The following is a 19045-nucleotide window of genomic DNA, read 5'->3' as shown; positions in this document are numbered from 1 at the left end:
TTACCTCTTTGTGTTTCCTAGTCTGCAGACCTGTTATCCTTGGAAACTCTTTTGCACTGAAGTTTTTGTTTTCTTTCCCTCTAAAGAGAAGGGAAAATTGATAAATATTTTCTGAGGAAGTGGAATGCTGGGAGCCATCTGCACTTGCATACTTATATTCCAAAATGAAGCTAGTTTTTAATTTTCTTGTTCTTGTGAAGAGAATAAATAACTGGAGGGAGAAGTGGTATAAGAAGGGTCTGATTATCTGCCTATGTCATTCTCAGTCTGAGTTTATAGCATGACCATTGAGCTAGCAAAGCCAATATTGATATCACAGATTAAATAAATCAAACTGAATAGCCACTGTTTTCAAGTAAGCCAATATTAAAAAAGAATCATTTTTTTTAAAGTGCACTTGGATTTTGTCAGCTGTCCAAATGAAACTCTTCAAAATCATCAATAATTACAATAAGGTAATATTTAGCTAAAGATGAACACTGAATATAGAGATGTCAGTTCCAGGTAGGTTGGGGTCAAGCAGGGGTGAGGTTTTAAGTGCTTTAGCAGCCTCAGGATAATGCACGAATAGAGCAAAATATTTGGCATTTTTAAATTCCTTTTTTAGGATTAAATTTACTAGGATTCTTTAAAGAGTACGTGCACCTGTGATGAGCTAATTTGCTATTTCTGGATTTCATAAAATCTAACACAGCAGATGACATTTCTGAAAGAATACAGCAGGGATAGAGTATGAAAGATCATCCTAGTCTCTTTCATGTTAGTGCATATTTCTAAATAGCTTTCTTTTGGGAAATCAGTCACATCTGTCTCATCAATTAGACCAAGAATTCACAAGCTAATTTCTCTGACATGCTCTTAAAAGGCTGAATGATATTTCGACAGGAAATGTAAGGCAAATCAGAGGAATACTCAAAGATATTTTGAAAAATGCAACAGAAAGAGCTCTCATATACCTGAGGAAGGTCATAACATGCCAGGGTTCATTAGCTTACTACACCAAAACTGGGACGTCTAACCCACAGCCTCCAAAGGTGATGTGCTCTCCCAGGTTTCCAGGCATGCAGGGCTTTGATTTTTCCTGTCACTGGTACTAAAAAAGATTTGTTTCACTTCCTCACTCAGTGGGATGTTAAAGAATTTTCCTGTTCCCTTGGAGAGACAGAGAAAGGCACTTGTCATTCACACTCCAAATCAGCTGGCCTGTTGTAAGAAGCTTGAATCTGTCTGGGGTTTTTGGAGATGTTATCCATTATAAAGGGGTTGATGTCCTGTCAGATGCAGAAGTGAGAGAAAAGCAGTGCTTGCTCTTGAATTGACTCCATATTAAATTAAAAGGACCAACTTCCAGAAACTATTCAGTAGCTTACAAATTATTTTCTTAACTCATAATAATGGTGTATTATTAATTTACTTATTACCAATTATGTATTTTTTTTTGTTGTTTATTGCACAAACCGCTGTTAGGTACCATAACAAATTTACTAAATCAAAATGGTAATTTTAGAAGTCTCCATACTGAGAATCTGAATCCATACTACTCAGTGAAACAGGACAGTGAAACTACATACTGCTCCTACTATAAAAACAAAGAGAATCATCACATAAGTGATGGTCCCTCTTGTCTGTCACCACACTTCTGCTGACCACAGTCCAGACCTAGGTAAGCAGGATTTCCACATCTACCACTATCATATTTCCAAGCAATTCAGCCTGATTGTTTTATTAGCACGAGAAAGTAGGAAATATCAAAACCTTAATGGTTTTGATGGCTCAGTCCAGACACTAAGTAGCTGTAAGTAGTAAAAATTCCATGGCCACTATGAGACTGCATCTATCATGATATATACATTAAAAAATTAAATTAAAAAAAAATCCCACTTGGCACCAGGATTTCTGAATTAATACTTGCTCATACTATGTAGGCTATTAGAAAAACATTTTTGTAAATGTTACAAAGCTTCTAAATGCTTTCTCATCCTAGTCTTAGACATCACTAATAGATTACCTTTGGTATGCAATCTATAACTACATCTCTTCAAAAGAGACATGATCCCTGCCGTGACTCGGATTTGAACCGAGGTTGCTGCGGCCACAACGCAGAGTACTAACCACTATACGATCACGGCAAGCCGTCAGAAAACTCAAATTAAAAAGCAGAATTTTTTTCCCTGGTGCTCTTTAAAATGTTGTATAAATGGTGCCACCTGCAGTTTACACTGAGTGTTAGCAGCAGCTTGGTCTGAACATTCCCACGATTAATTATCACCTCGAAATTGCTTTCCGACTTATTTTTCCTTACTCGTAATAATCCATGTTTATCAGAATTGCCTAAAAAAAGGTTCAGATTGTTATAATATACTTTCTCCTGTCCTTTAAAATTTTTCCCAGAGGTATTTTTTCCTATTTTATCAGTAATGGGGATAGCAAAGCATGACAACAGAAAAGACTGACAGTGTAGGTACAGATTTAAACAAATTATCACAATCTATTTAACTGAAATTTACATTTGATTAGTTGAACCAGGTCTGACTGATTATGGTGTAAATGTTTGCATTAATGGACGTCGTCTTCCTTACCTCTGCCATGAGCACAAAACATATAAAAAAGATATGTTTTCCAGAATTCAAGTTGCCTCTGTGAAAGAAAATGGCCAAACACAACAGATGAAGTCCAAGGGGAGCAAGCCCTTTGCTTCTATGAGTGAAGATCATCAATTACTGTAATCCTGAAGCTGAGATTCTAAGTAGCACTTACTTTTTTACAGATATTCAGGGACAAGGACACTGCAAACAATATTGAAATAGGCAGAACAGCAAAACAATTACTAGCTCTTTAAAATGAAACCTGCAGCAGAAATCAAGCTACATAGCATAAAGTAATATTATAATGAGGAAAAAGAATAAAGGGCAAACTTCTGGGCACTCAAGTCCTGATCAGAAAATGCAGCCTGTTTTTTTGAGATCACCTCTCCTGTTATATTCATTGTTTTAATACAAAATGTTGTCTCCTTAATTGCCTTGGAGAGCACAGCAGCACCACCACTGCAGTTGTTCATGTCCCACTGAATCTTTGAAGAAGGAGAAAGACTTACAAAAACCTTACTAGACTGTAATATGCAATACCATTAACATATCCTCAGCATGTCTTCAGCATGCTAAGATGGGGATTTACTCTGGATGAAGGTCTGCACGCTGGGATAATTCATAAATAGACTGTACAAAAGAAACATGAGGCTGGGAGTTTAAAATGCAAGTTTACTGAACAGACTCTGCTCTGCTCTGCCTGAAAAGGTCTTAGGTAAAACACGGGTACTTCTTGCATTCACATGGAGGCCCACCCTGCCACTGGAGCTGCAGAAGGGAAGGAGAAAGTATTCCTTTCTGGTGGCTGGTGGGACCACTTGGAGCAAAAGAATGCTTTAATGCTGGTTTGGACTGCTGTACTTCCCCCTACTGCCTTCCCCAATGGCTTAATATGACCAGAATAGAATTTTTCACTCAGGAGTCAACATACCTTTTCACAGGAAGGAAAATGGCATTGCTCAACATCATGGAGGCGAACAAATCTAGAAAAAAATTGTTCAGTAGTATCTTCTCTGAAGTTTCATTTTATTATAGACCTGTGAAGGCAGAGCTGTCAGAATATTTATTGCATTTCCATATGATTTTAAATAATTTTAGTTTTTCTAATTTCAGATCTTGTTATTACTGGTTACCTGTCTTGAAGTACTAAAGAATTTGGGTTTTGGGTGAATGCCTCAGAACATACAGATTTCTCCTAAAGACAGAAGCCAAGTAAACATTATAGATACAGGTTTTTGTCCATGATATCCCCCCCTTCAAAGCAAGGGCATTAAGCTAAAATTACTGCAGGACTCTTTGAGGTGCATTATAACATGATAATCAGGAGATTATGGAGATTTTAAATGTGGTTTAAACACTTATAGCTGTTATGAAACAGGCTTTTTGCAAACTCTGGAAGATGTACTGATCCACTACAGTGTTACCTCCCATCACAATCATAGAGTTGCTTTAGTTTTGCCATAGTGAAATTGGTTTGCTAAATTCCGCTCAAAGAATATCATGTGACTTTTTTAAAATCTGAGTGTCAAAGAAACAACTACAAAAAGCCCCACTTCTAGTTCCGTCCTATTGTATGAAGTTTACTACATCATCTAATGTACTCTTTGCAAAATTGGAGTCACTTGATGTACAATTTTTAAATTTTAGATCTATCTCTACATGAGAATATAATACAGCAATTACATTCATAAACCTTTAAGATCAGTACACAAATTTTTGAGATGAGAAAACAAGCAGTAACCACCGGGTAACAAATTACAATTTCAGGACTTATTCTAGAGTGGTACTACTTTTCATTTAATCTCTACACATCTCACATTTTCTGGCATTTATGATTATTTTTTATAATTTCTATTAGAAAATGTTATTACTGGTTTCTACTTTGCCCTGAAAGAATGTTAGTGCACGTGAGCATGCTTTGTGAAGTATTTGCTTCATCTTTCAATTCTCTGTCCCTGAGTTCAGCCTTTTTATCTTAGGCTCAGAAGACAACTGCAAAGTTATTGGAAAATCTTTCAAAACAATTACTTTTTCAGTTAACTCATCAGTTTTGGATAGAACGTTTCCCTGGTTCAGGTTTGGTTCTCTGGTCAAAAGTAAAAAAGAGCAATCTGAAGACACACAGACTGCCTCCAACAGCCAACAGGCACTTGGGCAGTTTGAAATGTATACAAATAGGGTATAGATCTATCTCGTTTCCACATGAGAGTCTTTACCTTTTAGATTATTAATTAATGTAAGATGAATCTCTGTTGTCATTTACTTTTAGGACAGGCAAACATTTAATAGGACTTGCCTCTTCTAGCTTGTGGTCAAGCTGAGTGCCCACAGCATCAGGCCATGAAATTTTTTTTACTTTTCTGCCTTTGCAGTGAATTACATGTCCAAGATTTGTCAGAAAAACTTGACACAGACATATCCCTGTCACACAGAGAGCCGAGTAGCCCAAGACATACACAGAGGAGACAGGAGAAGCTGTTCAGGTCTCTCCTCTGCTTACTACTACATATCTGGGTTTCTCACCCTGTTTTATACCTCTCTCTACCTGAAAGGTTGTATTTCTTCTAAATTTAAAAATCAGAGACAAGCTCTACTTAATTTTGAGTAACAATCTTGATTTCCATGACTCTCAGAGTAACTTCATGCAGTTCAAACATTCATTCTGACCACATGATAGAGCAGATGTGAGTGCTAGGTCAAAGCTCAAACTTGGCTTTATCCTCTTTTTAGACTACTTAGTCTAAATTGTCACAGTTTGCAACAGGACACTGAATATGTATTTTTAATGGTTATTGCAACTTTACAGTAGGCAGTTGTCATATCAAGACATTTTGGGATTTACAAATGAAAAGTCTCTTCTAGTATTGTTTTTTAATATTAGAAAGAGAATTCTACAGTATTTCTGTGTTTGTTTTTTTTCATGGATACCTTCAAGCAAGAAAGCCTATCTCCACACACATGTACATGAATGATTTGTCTCAGTGAAAACTAGGACAGGACTTATTACAGGATGAAAAAATATTGCTTAAGGCTCTTTGTCATTAAAAACATAAAGGATTTAAAAGTTTTTGGTGCAGCAATAATGACATGCTGTGAAAGTTTAGCATTTTTAGGAGGCACAGTCATCACCCAGGTCAGAGATGCTGCTTGGATGAACTGATGCGCTGCTGGAGTTCTCACACTGTCTAGATGGACATATCCAATGCCCTTGTTGAGGGAAGGTGAATGCCATGTTAGCTTTCATTGCACAGTTAACTTATGCAATATTTACATTTCCTATCCTCACTGATTGTATTTTTTAATAAACATGAAAGAAGGGAGGAGATAAAATTATATTTAAGTACTGTAAAGAGTTCAGGTCAGCATCTGGAGGTCTGCTCTACTCCTTTGGATGGATGACATCATTTGGAGAGTCTAAAGTCATAGTGTTCTGTATATAAACAGTTCTGATTGGCAGTATTTCACAGTTGCAAGGCACAAGGGATTTTTTTTCCTTAAATTGCTACATACATGCATGGCACTCAAATAGTTTCTGCTCAAATGATTGCTGACTGCCTTTGGCTCAGCATTTTCACCACCAGCATTCTGTGTAGGCATGCCAGCAATATGGACTGAACCAACTTCCCAAAGGGAAGATATGCTCCCCTTCTTTCACCTGCAAGGAACAGGTCTGTGTGAGCCTTGCAGAGCCCTTGGTGCTGCACAAGTACAACATGTCACTCTACAGCACTGCATCTCCTGCCTTGCAGGGGCAGCTTTCAGCTGATCCAGATTTCACCCCACAATAAAGCGTGGGCATTAAAGCCACTCACGGGAGGGTGGGAGAATGCCGTCCATATCTCCAGGAGAGGATGAACCTACTCCTCTTTCTGCTTAAAGGACTGTCATTTTGCTGAGCCTAGGACAGAGACACTGTATTCCTGCTGGTAGCTTAGAGTAGCTTATAAAAGGATTATATGGGAATATAGAAGTTTCCCATGTTGTGTATGTGTTTGCCATTTGGCTACAATACTTTCTTAGGCAGATTCTGCACAGATCTTCACTTTAGTCTGTTTATAGATAGAAAATACAATTAATGCCCATTAGAAGTAAAGGCTGGGCTGCAAAGACTCTTTGGCAATTCATTAGACAGCTCTGCCATCAGCAAGTAGTCTTCTCTTTTCTTCTACTAATATTATTTCTAGTAGTAGGGCAATGATACTTTTTCTGTGTAATCTCATACACTAAGAGTCCTAGCACAGAAGAGTCACCTTGGGATTCCTATTTTTCTTCGAATTCAAATGCAATGTACAATGGTACAATACTTTTCTTTTGCAATTTACACTCAAACAGTCAGTCAAAAAAGTAAAAAAAAATTTATGGAAATGTCTGTTCTTTTCCTTTAGCTGACAACATGTAACTTTTTTGTGAACTAATTTCTCCACCTTCTAAAGATTTTGTTTTTCTGTTTTTTCTGATCTTTTCTCTTCCTGAAGCCTTTAAGTTTCTTTTTGGTAGCCAGAGGCCTAGAGTGAATAAAATGATCCAAGCATTCTTCAGCCAGAACTCTATCTGCCTACAGAAACAGAATATTCCCAAAGACACTACTACTACTACTACATGGCTACTTCTGCAACCATGTATACTTAAATATGGACATTTATGGCACAAAGGGCCATTTATAGCTAAATTTATGGCTAAACATTTATGGCTAAACTCTTCAAAGCAACAAAATGCCATACCATCAGCATCACTTAGTTCTGTGCAGAGTTGTGTAATAAGTTTTACAGCACTACTCCTGTGTAAATGATAAGAAAATTGTAGTCAGCTGCCATTCACCCCACCTTGCTCAAGCTACAGTCAGCAGAGTGCTCAGGCCAAGATTCTGAAAAGCAGGTGCACTTCTATTCATGAGCAGCAAATTTCCAAAGTCCATATCATAAGTGGAACTTCCTACCCTGATGTCCAATGGTCCTGATGCGCAGTCCAAACCTGCACTGGCATCTCATTCTGACAGTGTTTCTAGTACAAGTGAATGTGTCATCCGTTGTTCCTTCTGTTTCTAACTTTTATCTTCTTGCAAAAATCTCCGTCTTTCTGAATATTCATGTTGATTTTACTCCTACAGTTGAAGATCCTTATGGGCAGGAATTTTTTATTAAGTGGTTCTTGTTCTTTAAAATTTTTGCATACTATTCAAGAAAAACATATAAATCAATTTGAATTATCAAAATACGCACTGTGGCTTGCCTGAGGTACAGCACGAACTAGTACTGATCTCTCCCTAATTTTGATACTGAATCAGTAATCTGTGATTCCCCTCAAGGGTGAAGACGTGATGTCCTGGGAGGGCAGAAAATTTTCCCTGTACCTCCAAACGTAGTCTGAGGATAGCAAGTCTGGAGAAGGCACCCAGAGAAAAGCTGAGATGAATTATGTCTACATTCAGCAGACATAGAAGGACAAGTGAAATTCCTTATAAGGAGATAGTAATAAACAAAGCAGTCAAACCAACAAAACTGAGCTAAAGTCTGTTGGGGGTTGATTCTTTCCCTTTTCCCTCTGTGGAATTTTCCCCATTGTCATGCTAAGATACCTGTTGACTTGGCCCTGGTGGCAAGGGGCAGGGGAGAGAGGAGGGAAACCCCTCTAGATCCAAACAACCAGAAGAGCAGACCAAAGGCTCTGGCTCGGCCCCATTTCCCCCGCGGAGTTCGGACGAGAAGGACGATCGCTGCTTGTGTCCCATCCCTGCCATCCCAGCGCCAGGAACCATCCTCTCTGCTGTCGGACCCTGCACTGCTGCCTTCTCACTGTAACCTGCCACCATCCAGCACTCTGCTGAGTATCACAACCCACACCGTGAGCGGAGAGCTCTCTCTCCATCTCTCTCTCCCCCTGGGACAGCTCTGCCATCACCCCCAGCCCTCCTGCAGCTCTGCGGGACCCGCCCGCCCCCAGCACTGGGAACTGCAGCTCAGGGAAAAGGTGCCTGCAGCCAAAAAACACTGGGACTGAGTTACTGTTCTGTTTGTGGGTAATTTCATAGCTGTTGTTGTTCTTGTTTGTCTTGTTAGATATACTAGTAAAGAACTGTTATTCCTACCCCCATATCTTTGCCTGAGAGCTCCCTTAATTTCAGAATCATAATAATCTGTAGGAAGGAAGGATCACATTTTTCAGTTCAAAGGGAGGCTTCTGCTTTCCTTAGCAAATACCTGTCTTTCAAACCAGGACAGGTCTCATAAGCTATATGACCTACATATGATAATGGTCCCTAGATAGAACATGTCTTCATGAGAGTTTTCAAAGCAGATATTTGATCACTCTCTGTTTACTGTGAGTTCTTGAAGCACTCAGAAAAGTATGAAGGAGATAAAACATTAGCCTTTTTGTGAGATCAGAACTGCCACATCCCTTATCCTCCTGTCAGTCTGGAACATCATGCCTTCAGCTTTTTCAGCAAGCTGCACAAGCTCTGAGATACATTGATCATTAATGGCACTTATCTGCAACCTCTTCATAAAATGAGAGTGAGCATTATTTTCCATACAACTTTCTCTCAGAGCAAACTGCCACATGTTCTGTCAGAGCAAACTGCATCAAATGGAAGGGGTAGAGCCACAGGGCTATGCATCTTCAGCTATAAGCAGCTGTAAATCTTGGCTAGTTAGAATTTCAGTGCACTGTCAGTACTGATGAGCACTACACAGCTCCCCCAAGTCTTGAGGGTATATATCCATCTCATTAATCTTTGTCTTAAGGTGCTGCCTGCAAGGTGAAACAAAGCTGGGAGCCCCAGTCCCATAATCAGAAAATAATAGCTAATGGCTCTGCTCTTAGCCATTTTGAAAGTGATAATGTTATAGCAAAAGAGAGAAAGCACCAAAACTAAAGGCTGGCCAAACAGACAACAGAGTCCTCAAGGCAGAAAATAAATAGTCCTCAATTCAGATAAATAAATTGTTAGAAATTAAAGCCTAAGTCAAGCAGAGTTTCCAGTCAATAAGCTGGAATATAGTGGGATTCTTTTTTAGCTGAAACAGTCAGAGGATGTCCCCAATTTTCAGATCCTTTTGTTTGGTTAGATAATATCTATGCTTTAGATTGCAAGTTCTCTATCATTCATGAAAGTGCAATTATCTTAAACCTACAGAAAATGTACATTTTCTGAAGTAATGAAACAAGCTGATTCCTAAGAATCAGTTAAGTTGATGCAAATTGTCTCCTCTTGCTATCAAGGAGTATGGAATAGTTGACCCTAGACTGGTTCCTGTCTTTCTCAGGTCTCAAGGAATGTGAATTCATGCATTGCAACTCACTGGCTAGTCCTCCCTCTCCCCTTTACTCTCTCTTTCCCCATTGGCTTAATTATTTTATGTATTTATTTCATCCTGTAAACCAGTACGTATACAGAAGATTACTCAAAATGGGGAAGTCTGTACTGAAACATGTTCATGTTACTTTACCAATTTACCTCACTTATCATTGCAGCAGATTTTGTTAGGAGTCCATTTACTTGTGTATATGTATCTAAATGGGACAGATGGATGTAGGATTTATGCATGGATTTGTTGTGACACAGCAGAGGAGCATGATGTTAGCTGCAGTCCTGTACCAGGTCTCAGCAAATACATGAAGAAAAGGGTGCTGAAAATAGGATCTTTTCTTTCCTTCCTTCCTTCCTTCCTTCCTTCCTTCCTTCCTTCCTTCCTTCCTTCCTTCCTTCCTTCCTTCCTTCCTTCCTTCCTTCCTTCCTTCCTTCCTTCCTTCCTTCCTTCCTTCCTTCCTTCCTTCCTTCCTTCCTTCCTTCCTCTCTTTCTTCCTTCCTCTCTTTCTTCCTTCCTCTCTTTCTTTCTTTCTTTCTTTCTTTCTTTCTTTCTTTCTTTCTTTCTTTCTTTCTTTCTTTCTTTCTTTCTTTCTTTCTTTTTCTTTCTTTCTTTCTTTCTTTCTTTCTTTCTTTCTTTCTTTCTTTCTTTCTTTCTTTCTTTCTTTCTTTCTTTCTCTCTTTCTTTCTCTCTTTCTTTCTTTCTTTCTTTCTTTCTTTCTTTCTTTCTTTCTTTCTTTCTTTCTTTCTTTCTTTCTTTCTCTCTGCCTTCCTGCCTTCCAACCTCTTGCCCTTCCACCCTTCCTTCTTCTTTCTTTTCTCCCAAGACTTGTCAATACTGATGCAAATTTCTAGGATAGATGGGTGAAATATTTCTTGGTCTGCCTATGATCAATTTGTCTGAAATTCATAGTGTCTGCCAACGATATGCAGCTTATGACTGGATGAACACCAAAGTCATAGTCTGAAAAGTGTGCTGTGAATGTGCTCAAACTGTTCAAACTAGTCCCAAAGCATACATATCTGGTTTTAACATAGTGGGTAAGTAGCTGTCTGCTCCTACAGACAGCACAAAGAAGCTGAGGCCATAAGTCTGCCTTGCATGATGCGGCTAAGTGGGGAAAACCAGATTTGACTTCCAGGTTGGATCCTAAGCAGGATTTCATTGGCCAGTGATCCAGTGACACTGGTCCAGAGTATCTCCAGGGCCAAAAATCAGCAGTGGTACTGTGGTCAGGGTTCTACAGCATTGCAATAGACACAAAAAATTCAACATTTTCTGGTAACCCTCATTTGCAGAACATCAGCTTCCTAACAGAAATGGCTATTAAACACTAGAAAACAGGTTCCCAAGCCCTGTAGAATTACAGACCTCTTTGAACTTCACTACAAAAAAGACAATGAGGTTGTAGAATGTGTCCAGAGAAAGGCAATGAAGATGGTGAAGGGCCTGCAGCACAAGTTCTGTCAGGGAGCTGGGGTTATTCAGCCAGAAGCAGCTGGGAGAGAACCTTATCATTCTACAATTACTTGAAAGGAGGCAATAGCTGAGTTCAGGCTTAGTCTTCTCCCAGGTAACAAGTGACAGGATAAAAAGAAATGGTCTCAAGTTGCACCAGGAGAGGTTTAGGTCACATATTAGGGAAAAATGAATCACTGAAAGGATTGTCAATCATTGGCACAAGCTGCTCAGGGAAATGGTGAAGTTACTGTCCCTGAGGGTGTTTTAAAGACAAGGAGATGTGGCACTTAGGGACAGGGTAGCCATGGCAGTGTCAGGTTAACAGCTGGAGTAAAAGCTCTTGGAGGTATTTTCCAACCTAAACTATGCTATGATTTTATGATTCTGTGACATTTTGACAGATTTAAATATGAAAAGTGTGGTTTTCAACTGCAGTAGGAGCTCCTTAGCGATTTCTTCTTAACGAATGATAACTTCAAAGAGAAGTTCATTCATAGCTGTTCATTCACCAGGATGACTGTATCTCTCTGACAGAATCAATTTCTAAAAATTTTTTCTAAGCAGAGGCACCTTTTCACACATGAGCACATTTCTTTTTATTACAGCCTGCAAAACTATTTCCTATTTTCTATTCCCCAGGATAGCAGTGTGTATACCAGTGAATTCATCATCTTCTCCAGCATTCTGAATGCCATTTTTGCAGCAAGGAATGAGGACAGGTCAGTATCACAGAAACAACCCAAGAACAATCAATAAGTGAGCACAAACAAGACAAAGCATTTTTAATTCGATTTTTCATACCTAATTTATTATATATATTCCACCCTAAGCTACAATATCTAAAAAATTCCTATGTATCTGAAAAAGTCATCATCAAGATCTTAATTTGTTTTTAGATGTCTGCAACTTACATCCATCATTTTTTAAAAACATATTCTGCATTATTGTAGGGAATATGACTACTAACAAAATACGAGCATTTAAGTTATTAAGACAATTATGGAAGAGTTACTTCTTGAAAATCTTACCTTGCAGGCCTTTTTTAAAACATCAAAGCTAGGCAATCAAAAAAGCCATTAAATTATATCCCATGAGCCATGGGATTGGCTCTGAAATTCATTTTGTGATATTTTTGTTAAATATGTTTTAAAATAACATTTAAGTAAGATTTCAAAGTTACCCATATACAATTACTTTCTTTTCTTATATCCTTTGTAGGGCTGCAAACAAAATATATCATTTGGAACATAGATTTATAGTGGTCTGGGTCACATACAGAGTTAAATTATGCCACAAATAAATTCCCTGAAATAGCAATTTTTACTTTCAGAATTTTAGTTTTATTCAGTAAGGAATCAGGTAAAAGTTATTTCCACTTAACACAAAGATTGGGTTATTATTTGGTTTTTTCTCACTACTCTGCAGATAAAAATATAAAATATAATACACAGCTTGCAGGAATATCAAAAGTGGTGGTTACTGTGCCAAAGAATGACTGAATAAAATTCTTTGAAATTTCTTATTATTTACCATGTTTTACTCACTAAAGCAAAACCCACAATTTTCAGTTGTAAAAGATAAAGTGTCTGTGTGTGCTTTAAGACATCTAATGTTACTTCTGCTCAGAGTGCCAGTTTCCAATATCTGAGCTTCTCCATCTCCCAAAAAGCCATCAAAATTTATTTTCACATAAAATATGTTCAAGGTTTAGTTATGTGACATTCAACTTTGTACATCTCAGCTACTTTTTAATGTTGTTTAAAGATCAAACAAAGTTTAACCAATCAGTAGTAGATATAGAGGATTTATCTGCAACCACACTATGCTGTTCCTTTAATACCTTTCAGCAACATAAGTGCTTACATCCTAATAGGTTTTTAGCTTAAGATCTAATCATCCACTCTTGAATTAAGATGCTTGAATGAAGCCAACTCATTTGGAACTAAGCACTTTAATGTCAACAGAGACATATGGTATTGAGACTGAATTACAAAGGATCTCTTCTGAGCCATCTATTACGGAAGCAAGACTAAGACGCCAGCATTATTATTAGTTTACTCATTTATTTTCTAGCAAATAATTGAGAGTAAGATCTTCTTAAGAAAGTGGAAATGGTCTAATAATTGCAGTCTGGTGGTACAGTGCATTCCCGTGTGCATTGATTAAATCTCCCCCATCCATACTTTATGGCACTATGCTCATCTGTAAGATCTTCTTCTGAAACTGAAAGAAACAAGCAAAATATGAAGTGAAACAACTTTAGCCAAGTGATTAAAATTTGAAGTTATCTGTGGTAATGTCAAGTCCTCTAACATTTATTATGAACTCTAGACATTTCCTTGCCCTGAATTATTCAAGCCTTATTATCGGACAAAATATTTCTTTAAGAAATTGTTCATGACAAAGTTTATGGCAAAAATATAATCCTCCTTCAAACAAAAAGTTAAAAACAGAGGCCCCCTTTTGTTCTCAAGCTGTTCCACTCTCTCTATTCTCAACATGATGCTGAGAAAAAATATATTAATCTCCTGTAGCCTCAGCTGGAAAAAATGAAGTGGTCAACATTCCACATTTTTTTGTTTATGGAAGAAAAACAGCAAACAAACAAAGCAATATAAACTGAAACTGAAAGTGTTGTTTGTTTGTTTGTTTGTTTTCTGGGACGGTCCTTTAAAGTAGAACCCAACAGCTTTTAAATGTTCACGACCATATATGAAAATTGCTGCCAAAATGTTGTGTTTAAATACCATTGTGAGGCTATCATAAAGGTCAAAGGTTTGTTTTAATATTACCGAGGGTTTCTGCCTACATTTGTAAGGAAGATATGGTTAGACAGTTAAATTGCATTATCTATTTAAGCCATGTGTTACAAAGGGCTCCAGCAGGCAGTGGTCATCTCTCTGCCTTGCTATTTATTACATAAATGCATTCCTACTCCGGTTCAGTAAAACTGCAACATGGGCTGTCCTCACAGCCTGTGTGCTTTCTCTCTTTAAAGGCAAATCCTGTCTAAAAGGCTGAACTGTCTCCTCTGTGTCACCACAATAAATACTTGGCAAATATGATGGCAGAAGTAAAAAAATGCAGTGCAGTTCTAACAGGAGCATCAGCTGCTTCTATAGTGTGAGGGGTTGAACATAGTTTCCCTTTCTCCAAGCAGACTGCACAGAATAACCAGAGTCATGCATTACACTGGACATCTTCCCCAGAGATCTTCACCTTTGCAAATTTAAGAGACCTCCTGCCTTTCTGAATATAGAAACCTTCCTAAAAAGCTTGTTGATGTGGAAAAAATTGCTTTGTTTCCTGTATATTTGCTAAATAAAATATGCTGGTTTTCTAATAGCTTGAAAGCTCCATTTTTGATTTTGGAATTTATGTTATTATCTACATCAGAAACAGAAAAAGCAATGTAAAAATAATATTAATTGCAAAAAAGCTCTGTTTTGTAGACTTTCCTATTAAAAATTTTGGGAACCAGAAAAGTTCTTGTCATTGTCTAAATGCAACCATTATGAAAGCAACTTTAAGAACAATCTGTATTGCAGTACAGCATGGATTAGTAAAACCCACCTGAAGAATTCCCATTACATGCCTCCCTGGGAACACACAGTTCTGGTTTTGTCTTGGCTTAATTGTGCTGGTTTGCTTCAGCTTACTTTTTATCTTCTCCAACCCTTATATTTAAGGCGCATCACGAGCTGTCAGCTAAGGCTCCCTGAGATCTCAGCAGGGGCCTGGCTGCATTTAGGTGCTGTACAAGTCAGCCCACAAAGCCAGGTCATGTTCTCAGTTTGCATTCAGTGCAAGTAACACATAGACACACACCTCAGAGAGAAATGTGGCCTTTGGATGTGCCAATTTAGCAAAGACAAGTCTTTAGCAGGAGAGTGGCAAATGACACAGCAAACAGTGAGAAACAGGAGAGCTTTTATTCCTGAATCTATTCTCCACAAAGAACTTGGGGAATTTTGAGCATCTTCTGCCTGAAGAGCTCTTTTTTCCTGTTTTGATCTCTTGTGCAAGTAGATTGCAACACTGAGGAGTTTTGTGATTAGTATGCCTGAAATTTTAAAGACGTCCATGGAGACACTGATGTATTTTCTTCCCAAGTGGCAAAATCTTTATCAGTCACATATGGAAGTTTTTCTTCCAAGGACAAGAAACAAAATATGTGGCGAATGAAAGAAATATGAACATGTTTGTATCAGTCCTGATCTAACTATTATCAGATTTATTCACAGAGGTTTACATAATATGTGAAGGAAAGCCATTTGTAAGGATACTGGAGAAATCTGTGTTTCTGATTCTCCTTTTAGAGCAACAAGTATTTCTTCACAGCCTAGTTTTTTGTACTAATTATTTGGGGTCATGGGAGAGATTAATGCTAAAATAAGGAGGAGGAAAAGAACAGACTTGAGGGGATGAATAGCAGCTGTGGTGAAGAAATCTACCAGACGGTAATTGCACAAGTCCTTAAATACCCAGAACTTAATCTGAAACCTTCTCTGGTGTAGAAAGGCATGTGACAGAAAGGCATTGTTTCAGCATCACCAGGAAGTCTTTTGTTCACTTACACAGAGCCTCACTTGCTCAGGAGCTCACAGACGGGGCAGCAGCTTTCATCTCTAAAGAAGGTAATGGCACATGGTGGTACTCAGCCAGCAAACCAACAAACTGAAAGCACAGACAGTGTACCATCCCTTGGACTAGTTGCCTACCAAGATCCACCTGCTGACTTTTATATAGGAATCAAATACACTGTGCCTTAAGAGATGCCAGGCAACTGTAAACATCTTTTGTGTGTGAAGGTTTAAACATTTTTGATGGTGATTTGCTGAGAGAAATGCCACAAAGTCTGATAAAATTAACCTGTTGTAAAATCAAACTTCATGTGAAAATGCACACAAGTTTGTTACTTTTAGAGGAATAGGAGCATGTGTCCACATTTCAATGTTTTACTCTGAAATACTCCTCAGTTGTGAAGATAAACACAGGTATGACCCCTTAAAATATGAGAGCATAATGTGCTACAACTAATGTATAAAAACAGACCCTTACTTCTGAGATCCGAATAAAGCCTCTGAAGAAGGAATTAATGACTTCACATGGTAGAAGTCTAACTGTGATGGTATTTAAAATACATACAAAATCATTTCCATAGCTAACAGCTAGGAGTCTAAAAGATCTCCTTTTCTGTCCAGTCCTTGTATTCAAAATATTTTGTTCCACACAAAAGGCTGTACTCCTTTCTGTACAGCAAAGCAGTGGCTCATATTTTACTGCCATTCTCATGAGCCACCACGTGAGGGACTCAAGGACTCTTTTGTCTTTCAAACCAGATTTATACCTTCATTAAAACTATTGCTTATGTTAAAATGAAAAATTTTGGGAAAATATCTCTCTACTTGGCATCTAGTAATGCTGATAACACGTATGGAAGATTTTGCTGCAGCAAAGTGTTTATATTGCATGTTTATATTGTGAGGTGATGTAAGTAGATGGTGGTAACTTACAGGGCAAGAAATTCACTAAATGGAAACTACTTTTTATAAATAAAAATATTAACAGTGATAAACACCACCATTTTTTCTTCCCAGTTTAGGCAGAGGAAATTTATATCCACAGTATGTCTCTAGCAAGTTAAAGCACAGATTTGATTTGATCTGAGCATAGAACTGACATGAACAAAGGACAATATGAACAGGAAATGTCTGCATCACCAATGACAGGAAAAAAATTTACCCAGAGCTTTTGTGCTGTTTTATAATCAAATATGACTATACTTGGAAGAGCTTAAACCCTACTCCCCACTGAAGCTTCAGACAGAGTTTGGTAGAAATTAAGATTTTCCTACACAGTATTCCTGAAAATCAAACTAAGGAATTTTGACACAGGCAAGCTGTATGCAGATAAACCCTTTTTCAGAATGCAATTATAGAAAATAGATGTGCAATAACAATTCCAAGGTCACGTGGGAATAATATCTACTGTTTCAGAAGCAGAATAGCCATGTCAGCCAGGCACAGTGACATACTGAAGTAACTCATCTTCACAGTTCTGAAACAGTTGAGGAATTGCTGTACTAGATTGCATTATATGGCAAGGAAACACTACTTGATTTCAAGTGCTTGTTCAAACAACTGATTTTTCTTTGAAAAGGCATGTTCTTAATTTGAATTTTTCAAATGGAAGTCACATACAACAAAAAAAAAAGGCAATACATAGTTCTCACCCTTAATCAACTGGCTGACAGATCTTCATGGCTTTTAATCTGTGTTGGTAGTTTGGGCTACAAGCAACTAACCAAACAAATAAACAAAAAAGGTGTCTTATTTTTTCAAGAATTTAAAGCAGATTTGCTGTCTTCAGGAAAAAAACATACTGTTTTCTCATGAAGACAAATGCAAAGTTTTCTTCCAAATACTGGCTAAAGGAAAAAGACTTTTAAGTTGAAATTGTTTGGTTGGAGCATAAAATACAGCCAAAGAACTTGAAAGTGGAATTGAATAATAAGCCAAACCAACTGGATAAAATGGAAAAAGAACACAATTATCTAACTGAAATATGATTTATATTCTCTCTATATATGCATGTAAGTTATTAAAAATAGAAGGACTTGCAAATCTCAAAGTCTTTTAGCACAATCATGAGTATAAAGGCCCTCATGACACCTCATAAAAACTCAGGGGTTTTAAAATTTTTCTACTAAACTGTTCCTTCATTATATAGCATGCTTGCAGAGAGCTAGTGCAGGCGCAGAGAGCTGAACCTTTTGCTTTGTCATAGATAAATGAGTAAAAAAATCCAGAAAAACATACAGCATAGAATTCCTGCAGAATTTCTGTTGTCCACAATCCTTTCCCTACATTGCTTGCAATCTTAGGATTGCAGAAACCGCTGCTCAAATACAGCACCATGCTCAGGGACTGAGCTCAGCTGACCTGTATGCTATGTAATATTAAACACTGCTGTATTAGTAGCACTGGATACTGTCTGTAAAAACAAGAACCTAAAAGACAGATGGAGTGCTGTATTTCCCAGTCTCACTAAATCAAAACTTGTGTGTCATAAGGAAAAAGATTTGTAAAACATAGGTGTCCTATCTATTGTCTGGGACTTTAAATGCAGAGAGGTATCTGGAAACCCAGCAAAGTGAAGTTAGCACATGCCAACAGGTTAGTGTATCAGGCTGTGGTCATTGTTCTTTTACACTTCCAGGTACTGAAATGGAGAACACGGTGCCATTAAGACCAGAAAATTAGACTAGAAATTAGTAATTGCTGAAAACGACCTGTCAGTGCAGATCTCTATAAACAAAGCTGGTATTCATCCACTGGGAAAAGGAAGTGCCATCTCTCTAATGCATGCATGCACATGTGTACGTGAGAGGTATTTTAATGGGGAGATTCAATAAAAAATTGCTAAATTTTGACACAAACAAAATATTTATCATGCATTTTCTTTGGGTGTTTACCTGGGGCAGTTATCTAATGAACATTATAAATAAAGCTCTGCAGATGCTCTGTTGACACACACTTCTTCAAGTGCTGGCAGAATGCTAAACTACGGGAGAAGAAAAATCAGATGTATTTGTGATGTTAGGTTTTAACTATTTACTTGTTTTGCTCCATCTGCTTTTCCTTGCTCTGCCAGCAAAGATTTGGCAATGTCTGTCCTATCCATGTGAAT

The 19045-nt window shown here is 37.8% G+C and overlaps 1 protein-coding gene and 1 non-coding gene across 4 annotated transcripts in view; both read right to left on the bottom strand.

Annotated features, from left to right (window-relative positions):
- NFIB (nuclear factor I B) overlaps positions 1-19045 on the bottom strand; it is a 259017-nt gene that overhangs the window by 215309 nt on the left and 24663 nt on the right. The window lies entirely within an intron of this gene.
- Positions 2058-2129, bottom strand: TRNAH-GUG (transfer RNA histidin (anticodon GUG)). The gene has a single exon. It is a non-coding gene; the product is annotated as a tRNA-His (tRNA).

Source organism: Cinclus cinclus, chromosome Z (genome assembly GCF_963662255.1).
Source record: "Cinclus cinclus chromosome Z, bCinCin1.1, whole genome shotgun sequence".
Classification (NCBI taxonomy): Eukaryota; Metazoa; Chordata; class Aves; order Passeriformes; family Cinclidae; genus Cinclus; species Cinclus cinclus.
Note: the sequence above shows the minus strand (reverse complement) of the source record. Positions and strands in the feature narration are given on the sequence as shown.